The sequence below is a fragment of the Ranitomeya imitator genome, chromosome 6, assembly GCF_032444005.1.
Source record: "Ranitomeya imitator isolate aRanImi1 chromosome 6, aRanImi1.pri, whole genome shotgun sequence".
Taxonomy (NCBI): domain Eukaryota; kingdom Metazoa; phylum Chordata; class Amphibia; order Anura; family Dendrobatidae; genus Ranitomeya; species Ranitomeya imitator.
The window spans coordinates 568,409,241-568,418,871 of record NC_091287.1 but is presented as its reverse complement, the minus strand read 5'-3'; positions in this window follow the sequence as shown (position 1 = coordinate 568,418,871).

Sequence of the window (9,631 nt, the reverse complement as noted above, 5' to 3'; positions counted from 1 at the left end):
AGATCGAAGCTCAGGAAAGGCAACCTGGAGAACACCTTGGAGTGGAACACACCATCTCTCTATACCCCATACCCAATTTGTAGGCCCAATGCAGCGTAGTTTCCAACAACTACTAAACGAGAGCCGGAAGATCGAAGCAATGGAGAGGAAACCTGGGGAACACCTTGGAGTGTAACACACCATCTCTCTACACCCCATACCCAATTTGTAGGCCTAATGCAGCGTAGTTTCCAACAACTACTAAACGAGAGCCGGAAGATCGAAGCTCAGGAAAGGCAACCTGGAGAACACCTTGGAGTGGAACACACCATCTCTCTACACCCCATACCCAATTTGTAGGCCTAATGCAGCGTAGTTTCCAACAACTACTAAACGAGAGCCGGAAGATCGAAGCTCAAGAAAGGCAACCTGGGGAACACCTTGGAGTGTAACAAACCCTCTCTCTACACCACGGAAGGGCTGATTCTTAGGAAGGAAGGCTGTCGGAAAGAAGCAGGGTGCGTCCGAGGGTGATTATATTCTTATTAGGTATATACTCACCCTCGGACGCGCCCTGCTTCTTTATTTGTAATGAATGTTTATTTGCAATGTGGTTTTGACTTACTCTATTTTTTTGGTAAATAATGATTTTATTATTTTCATTGTTTTGCATCTTCTTGGCAATAATATAAAGAAGACGCGACAGGACAACACTCGGTGGCTGCCATATCTGTGTTTAAAATTGAAAAAACCTTTCAGTTAACTACTTGCAGGAGAAAGTTATTGTAGCTGGTGGCCATTTTTAGTACTGTACCAGATTTTTGTTGTATGTGTTTGTTTTTAATGTTAAAATGTCTGCATTTGATATCTCTCCAGTATTTTCTTTTTTATAAGCAAAATACTTATTTTTATATTTTCTGATGTTGGTTCCAGGGGTACACGGGCAGCAGTGGTGTGGTCAGTGGAGGCCTAGTGGAAGGAGTGACCGCAGACAGGCATCGAAGGCCTAAAATAATAACACATGGCTGTAGGCAATTTTAAATTGGTTCCAGGGATACACGGGCAGCAGTGGTGTGGTCAGTGGAGGCCTAGTGGAAGGAGTGACCGCAGACAGGCATCGAAGGCCTAAAATAATAACACATGGCTGTAGGCAATTTTAAATTGGTTCCAGGGGTACACGGGCAGCAGTGGTGTGGTCAGTGGAGGCCTAGTGGAAGGAGTGACCACAGACAGGCATCGAAGGCCTAAAATAATAACACATGGCTGTAGGCAATTTTAAATTGGTTCCAGGGGTACACGGGCAGCAGTGGTGTGGTCAGTGGAGGCCTAGTGGAAGGAGTGACCGCAGACAGGCATCGAAGGCCTAAAATAATAACACATGGCTGTAGGCAATTTTAAATTGGTTCCAGGGGTACACGGGCAGCAGTGGTGTGGTCAGTGGAGGCCTAGTGGAAGGAGTGACCGCAGACAGGCATCGAAGGCCTAAAATAATAACACATGGCTGTAGGCAATTTTAAATTGGTTCCAGGGGTACACGGGCAGCAGTGGTGTGGTCAGTGGAGGCCTAGTGGAAGGAGTGACCGCAGACAGGCATCGAAGGCCTAAAATAATAACACATGGCTGTAGGCAATTTTAAATTGGTTCCAGGGGTACACGGGCAGCAGTGGTGTGGTCAGTGGAGGCCTAGTGGAAGGAGTGACCGCAGACAGGCATCGAAGGCCTAAAATAATAACACATGGCTGTAGGCAATTTTAAATTGGTTCCAGGGGTACACGGGCAGCAGTGGTGTGGTCAGTGGAGGCCTAGTGGAAGGAGTGACCGCAGACAGGCATCGAAGGCCTAAAATAATAACACATGGCTGTAGGCAATTTTAAATTGGTTCCAGGGGTACACGGGCAGCAGTGGTGTGGTCAGTGGAGGCCTAGTGGAAGGAGTGACCGCAGACAGGCATCGAAGGCCTAAAATAATAACACATGGCTGTAGGCAATTTTAAATTGGTTCCAGGGGTACACGGGCAGCAGTGGTGTGGTCAGTGGAGGCCTAGTGGAAGGAGTGACCGCAGACAGGCATCGAAGGCCTAAAATAATAACACATGGCTGTAGGCAATTTTAAATTGGTTCCAGGGGTACACGGGCAGCAGTGGTGTGGTCAGTGGAGGCCTAGTGGAAGGAGTGACCGCAGACAGGCATCGAAGGCCTAAAATAATAACACATGGCTGTAGGCAATTTTAAATTGGTTCCAGGGGTACACGGGCAGCAGTGGTGTGGTCAGTGGAGGCCTAGTGGAAGGAGTGACCGCAGACAGGCATCGAAGGCCTAAAATAATAACACATGGCTGTAGGCAATTTTAAATTGGTTCCAGGGGTACACGGGCAGCAGTGGTGTGGTCAGTGGAGGCCTAGTGGAAGGAGTGACCGCAGACAGGCATCGAAGACCTAAAATAATAACACATGGCTGTAGGCAATTTTAAATTGGTTCCAGGGGTACACGGGCAGCAGTGGTGTGGTCAGTGGAGGCCTAGTGGAAGGAGTGACCACAGACAGGCATCGAAGGCCTAACATAACAAAAATGTCAATACAATGGTATTGTCAGTGGCAGGCATTGAAGGATGTCAGCGCATAGACTAAACATTGGTGGAGCTGTGAGATAATTTTGCAAGTGGTAGAGCACTGTTTGAGCTGGGGGGGGGAACTGTCTTGTGGCCGGCGGTACAGGCCCAGGGCCCCTCATATTACAACGGTGTGTCTGACGTTGGGTGCGCACCACCACCGCCAGAGACACTTTATTGTACTAGGAGGGACCCAGTGGCAGTGCCGTCGACCAAAAGCGGGCTCACCCACCTCTTCAGACAAACTGCACTCTCACGGGTGCTGTCGCCAAGTGTCGATACCACGGCCCCGTGTGGGGAGTTTGGCCATTTAGTGAGGTGTAAACATGTCGTATGCTGGACAATCAGGTGCAGAAAATTACGAGATTGGAAAAGGCATTCAGAATAGTCCACAGGCAAGACCTTTTCATAGGAAAGCTAGGTGTCAGCCGGGCAAGGTGGGGCAAAAGATTTCGAAATCCAGTTGTGGTTCATTTTAATGAAGGTTAGATCATCTACATTTTGGGTAGCCAGACGAGTCCTTTTTTCTGTTAGTATTGAACCTGCAGCACTGAATACTCTTTCTGATAGGACACTAGCTGCCGGGCAAGCAAGCTCCTGCAATGCATATTCTGCCAATTCTGGCCAGGTGTCTAATTTTGATGCCCAGTAATCAAATGGGAATGACGGTTGAGGGAGAACATCGATAAGGGATGAAAAATAGTTTGTAACCATACTGGACAAATGTTGTCTCCTGTCACTTTGAATTGATGCTGCAGTACCTGTCCTGTCTGCGGTCATAGCAAAATCACTCCACAACCTGGTCAGAAAACCCCTCTGGCCAACGCCACTTCTGATTTCTGCCCCTCTAACTCCTCTGGTCTGCTGGCCCCTGCAGCTCGTGTGAGAACGATCACGGGCGCTGTGTGCAGGGAATGCCAGAAGCAAACGCTCAACAAGAGTTGATTGTTTGGTTGCTAATATTAGTTCCAAGTTCTCATGTGGCATTATATTTTGCAATTTGCCTTTATAGCGAGGATCAAGGAGGCAGGCCAGCCAGTAATCGTCATCATTCATCATTTTAGTTATGCGTGTGTCCCTTTTGAGGATACGTAAGGCATAATCCGCCATGTGGGCCAAAGTTCCAGTTCTCAAATCTGCGGTTGTGCTTGGTTGAGGGGCAGTTTCAGGCAAATCCACGTCACTTGTGTCCCTCAAAAAACCAGAACCCGGCCTTGCCGCGCCACCAATTTCCAGTGGCCCCGGAAAAGCTTCCTCATTAAAAATATAATCATCCCCATCATCCTCCTCGTCCTCCTCCTCCTCTTCGCCCGCTACCTCGTCCTGTACACTGCCCTGGCCAGACAATGGCTGACTGTCATCAACGCTTTCCTCTTCCTCAGCTGCAGACGCCTGATCCTTTATGTGCGTCAAACTTTGCATCAGCAGACGCATTAGGGGGATGCTCATGCTTATTATGGCGTTGTCTGCACTAACCAGCCGTGTGCATTCCTCAAAACACTGAAGGACTTGACACATGTCTTGAATCTTCGACCACTGCACACCTGACAACTCCATGTCTGCCATCCTACTGCCTGCCCGTGTATGTGTATCCTCCCACAAAAACATAACAGCCCGCCTCTGTTCGCACAGTCTCTGAAGCATGTGCAGTGTTGAGTTCCACCTTGTTGCAACGTCTATGATTAGGCGATGCTGGGGAAGGTTCAAAGAACGCTGATAGGTCTGCATACGGCTGGAGTGTACAGGCGAACGGCGGATATGTGAGCAAAGTCCACGCACTTTGAGGAGCAGGTCGGATAACCCCGGATAACTTTTCAGGAAGCACTGCACCACCAGGTTTAAGGTGTGAGCCAGGCAAGGAATGTGTTTCAGTTGGGAAAGGGAGATGGCAGCCATGAAATTCCTTCCGTTATCACTCACTACCTTGCCTGCCTCAAGATCTACAGTGCCCAGCCACGACTGCGTTTCTTTCTGCAAGAACTCGGACAGAACTTCCGCGGTGTGTCTGTTGTCGCCCAAACACTTCATAGCCAATACAGCCTGCTGACGTTTGCCAGTAGCTGCCCCATAATGGGAGACCTGGTGTGCAACAGTGGCAGCTGCGGATGGAGTGGTTGTGCGACTGCGGTCTGTGGACGAGCTCTCGCTTCTGCAGGAGGACGAAGAGGAGGAGGAGGGGGTGCGAACGGCTACAGCCAATTGTTTCCTAGACCGTGGGCTAGGCAGAACTGTCCCAAACTTGCTGTCCCCTGTGGACCCTGCATCCACCACATTTAACCAGTGTGCCGTGATGGACACGTAACGTCCCTGGCCATGCCTACTGGTCCATGCATCTGTTGTCAGGTGCACCTTTGTGCTCACAGATTGCCTGAGTGCATGGACGATGCGCTCTTTAACATGCTGGTGGAGGGCTGGGATGTCTTTTCTGGAAAAAAAGTGTCGACTGGGTAGCTCGTAGCGTGGTACAGCGTAGTCCATCAGGGCTTTGAAAGCTTCGCTTTCAACTAACCGGTAGGGCATCATCTCTAACGAGATTAGTCTAGCTATGTGTGCGTTCAAACCCTGTGTACGCGGATGCGAGGCTAAGTACTTCCTTTTTCTAACCATAGTCTCATGTAGGGTGAGGTGGACTGGAGAGCTGGAGATCGTGGAACTAGCGGGGGTGCCGGTGGACATGGCAGACTGAGAGACGGTGGGAGATGGTATTGTTGCCGCCGGTGCCCTAGATGCAGTGTTTCCTACTACGAAACTGGTGATTCCCTGACCCTGACTGCTTTGGCCTGGCAAAGAAACCTGCACAGATACTGCAGGTGGTGCGGAAAATGGTGGCCCTACACTGCCGGAAGGGATGTTGCGTTGCTGACTAGCTTCATTGGCCGAGGGTGCTACAACCTTAAGGGACGTTTGGTAGTTAGTCCAGGCTTGCAAATGCATGGTGGTTAAATGTCTATGCATGCAACTTGTATTGAGACTTTTCAGATTCTGCCCTCTGCTTAAGGTAGTTGAACATTTTTGACAGATGACTTTGCGCTGATCAATTGGATGTTGTTTAAAAAAATGCCAGACTGCACTCTTTCTAGCATCGGATACCTTTTCAGGCATTGCAGACTGAGCTTTAACCGGATGGCCACGCTGTCCTCCAACAGGTTTTGGCTTTGCCACGCGTTTTGGGCAAGATACGGGCCCGGCAGATGGAACCTGTTGCGATGTTGATGCCTGCTGCGGCCCCTCCTCCTCCGCTTCAGAACTGCTGCCGCCTGCACCCTGTTCCCCCAATGGCTGCCAATCGGGGTCAAGAACTGGGTCATCTATTACCTCTTCTTGTAGCTCGTGTGCAACTTCGTCTGTGTCACCGTGTCGGTCGGTGGTATAGCGTTCGTGATGGGGCAACATAGTCTCATCAGGGTCTGATTCTTGATCAGCACCCTGCGAGGGCAATGTTGTGGTCTGAGTCAAAGGACCAGCATAGTAGTCTGGCTGTGGCTGTGCATCAGTGCACTCCATGTCCGATTCAACTTGTAATGGGCATGGACTGTTAACTGCTTCACTTTCTAAGCCAGGGACGGTATGTGTAAAGAGCTCCATGGAGTAACCCGTTGTGTCGCCTGCTGCATTCTTCTCTGTTGTTGTTTTTGCTGAAGAGGACAAGGAAGCGACTTGTCCCTGACCGTGAACATCCACTAACGACGCGCTGCTTTGACATTTACCAGTTTCACGAGAGGAGGCAAAAGAGCTAGAGGCTGAGTCAGCAAGATAAGCCAAAACTTGCTCTTGCTGCTCCGGCTTTAAAAGCGGTTTTCCTACTCCCAGAAAAGGGAGCGTTCGAGGCCTTGTGTAGCCTGACGACGAACCTGGCTCCACAGCTCCAGACTTAGGTGCAATATTTTTTTTCCCACGACCAGCTGATGCTCCACCACTACCCTCATTACCAGCTGACAATGAACGCCCCCGGCCACGACCTCTTCCACCAGACTTCCTCATTGTTTTAAAAACGTAAACAAACTAACGGTATTTGTTACTGTAAAACAACTTACACGGTGAGCTATAACTTCAGTATGATTTAGCTACCCCTTTACAGGTGAGTGAGACCACAATGAAAATCAGGCACAATGTTACACACTCTGTTGTTGGTGGCAACAAATGAGAGAGATGCCACACACGCAGGACTGTCACTGAAGCACAAATGTAAATATTAATCTCCCACTGATTTGATTTTTTTTTTTTTTAAGGGAGACTTTAGGAAAAAAAAAATAATAGAATAAAATGATTTTTTCAGGAAGAATTTAGAAACCAAATAAAATAAAATGATTTTTTCAGGGAGAATTTAGAAAACAAATAAAACAAAAAAAAGGCTTTCTATGGCCCACTGAGTGAGAGATGACGCACACAGGAGTCAGGAGTGGCACACAAGCCCAGAGGCCAATATTTATCTCCCACTGATTGATGTAGTGATTTTTTCAGGTAGATTTTGGAACCCAAATCAAGCTAAAAAAATAATAGGCTTTCTATGGCCCACAATTGGAGAGAGAGAGAGAGATGGCACACCCAGGAGTCAAGACTGGCACACAAGCAGAAAGGGCAATATTAATCTCCCACTGATTTGTTTTTTTTTTTTTTTTTTCTTCAGGGAGACTTTAGGAAAAAAAAATAATAGAATAAAATGATTTTTTCAGGAAGAATTTAGAAACCAAATAAAATAAAATGATTTTTTCAGGGAGAATTTAGAAAACAAATAAAACAAAAAAAGGCTTTCTATGGCCCACTGAGTGAGAGATGACGAACACAGGAGTCAGGAGTGGCACACAAGCCCAGAGGCCAATATTTATCTCCCACTTTTTTTTTTTTGTTCCAGGGAAAATTTATAAACCCAATAAAAAAAATAATAAATAGGCTTTCTATTGCCCACTATCTGAGAGACAGAGAGAGATGGCACGCTTAGGACTGGCACACAAGCCCAAAGGCCAATATTAATCTCCCTTTTTTTTTAAGGGAGAATTTATAAAACAAAAAAAAAAAAATAAATAGGCTTTCTATGGCCCACTATTTGTGAGAGAGAGATGGCACGCTTAGGACTGGCACACAAGCCCAAAGGCCAATATTAATCTCCCACTGATTGATTTATTGATTTTTTCAGGTAGAATTTAGAACCCAAATAAAGCAAAAAAAAAAAAAAAAAGGGCTTTCTATGGCCCACTGAGTGAGTGATGATGCACACAGGAGTCAGGAGTGGCACACAAGCCCTGAGGCCAATATTTTTCTCCCACTGATTGATGTAGTGATTTTTTCAGGTAGATTTTAGAACCAAAATCAAGCAAAAAAATAAATAGGCTTTCTATGGCCCACTGAATGAGAGATGACACAGACAGGGATGGCACTCTAGCAGAAATGTAAATCTTAATCTCCCACAAAAAAAAAAAAAAAAACAGGGAGTGTCCTTCAATTACTATCTCCCTGCAGTAATCTCAGCCAGGTATGGCAGGCAGCAATAAGGAGTGGACTGATGCACAAATTAAATAAAAAGTGTGTACAAACAAAAAAGATAGCTGTGCAGAAAGGAAGGAACAAGAGGATTTGTGCTTTGAAAAAAGCAGTTGGTTTGCACAGCGGCGTACACACAGCAATGCAGCTATCAGGGAGCCTTCTAGGGCAGCCCAATGAGCTACAGCGCTGAGGGGAAAAAAAAAATGTAGCTTCCACTGTCCCTGCACACCGAAGGTGGTGTTGGGAGTGGAAATCGCTACAGCACAAGCGGTTTGGTGGTTAATGGACCCTGCCTAACGCTATCCCTGCTTCTGACGAAGCGGCAGCAACCTCTCCCTAAGCTCAGATCAGCAGCAGTAACATGGCGGTCGGCGTGCACGCCCCTTTATAGCCCCTGTGACGCCGCGGACAGCAAGCCAATCACTGCAATGCCCTTCTCTAAGATGGTGGGGACCAGGACCTATGTCATCACGCTGCCCACACTCTGCGTTTACCTTCATTGGCTGAGAAATGGCGCTTTTCGCGTCATTGAAACGCGACTTTGGCGCGAAAGTCGCGTACCGCATGGCCGACCCCGCACAGGGGTCGGATCGGGTTTCATGAAACCCGACTTTGCCAAAAGTCGGCGACTTTTGAAAATGAACGACCCGTTTCGCTCAACCCTACTGATGAAAAATCCTGACAAAATCCTGACAAAATCCTGATGCAATCCTGACGTGTGCACATACCCTAAGGGTTTGTGCTATACATAGTAAGTGAGTACACTATATACTAAGGGATTGTATACATAATAATTGAGTACACTATATACTAAGAGATTGTTATATATAAGTGAGTACACTATATACTAAGGATGGTGTTCTGCATAATAAGTGAGTATACAATATACTAAGAGACTATGCTATACAAAACATTCTCAAATCCGTGATTTTCTTGCTTCTTTTCTAAAGGAGGAGCTCATGGACTGGTCATCTGGTCACCGACTGCTCCATCAGAAGTCATTTTATAGTCTAACAAGAGATGGGACTATGTAACAAAAGAGGGTGCTGTGACTAAAAAAAATAACAATAATACACTATGTAAGGAACAGCACTGTACATAACAGAGGAAACTATTTAATAAGGGACAGCACCATATATAACTAGAGAGAAAGGTACTCAATAAAGGAAGGTGTTAAACATTTTAATAGAGCAAACTATGTAAGTAAGGATGGCACTATACTTAATAAGTGAGTACACTATATATCAAGGGACTCTGCTATATATAATAAGTGAGTACACGATATATCAAGGGACTCTACTATATATAAGTGAGTACACTATATACTAAGGGAATGTGATATATTAAATAAGTGAGTACACTATATACTGAGGTACTGTGCTAAACATAATAAGTGAGTATACTATATACTAAGGCACTGTGCTATATAAAAAATGAGTACACTATATATTAAGAGACTGTGCTAAATATAATATATAATGAGTACACTATATACTAAGGACATGTTATACATAATAAATGAGTATACTATTTACTAAGAAACTGAGCTTTGCATACGTGAGTA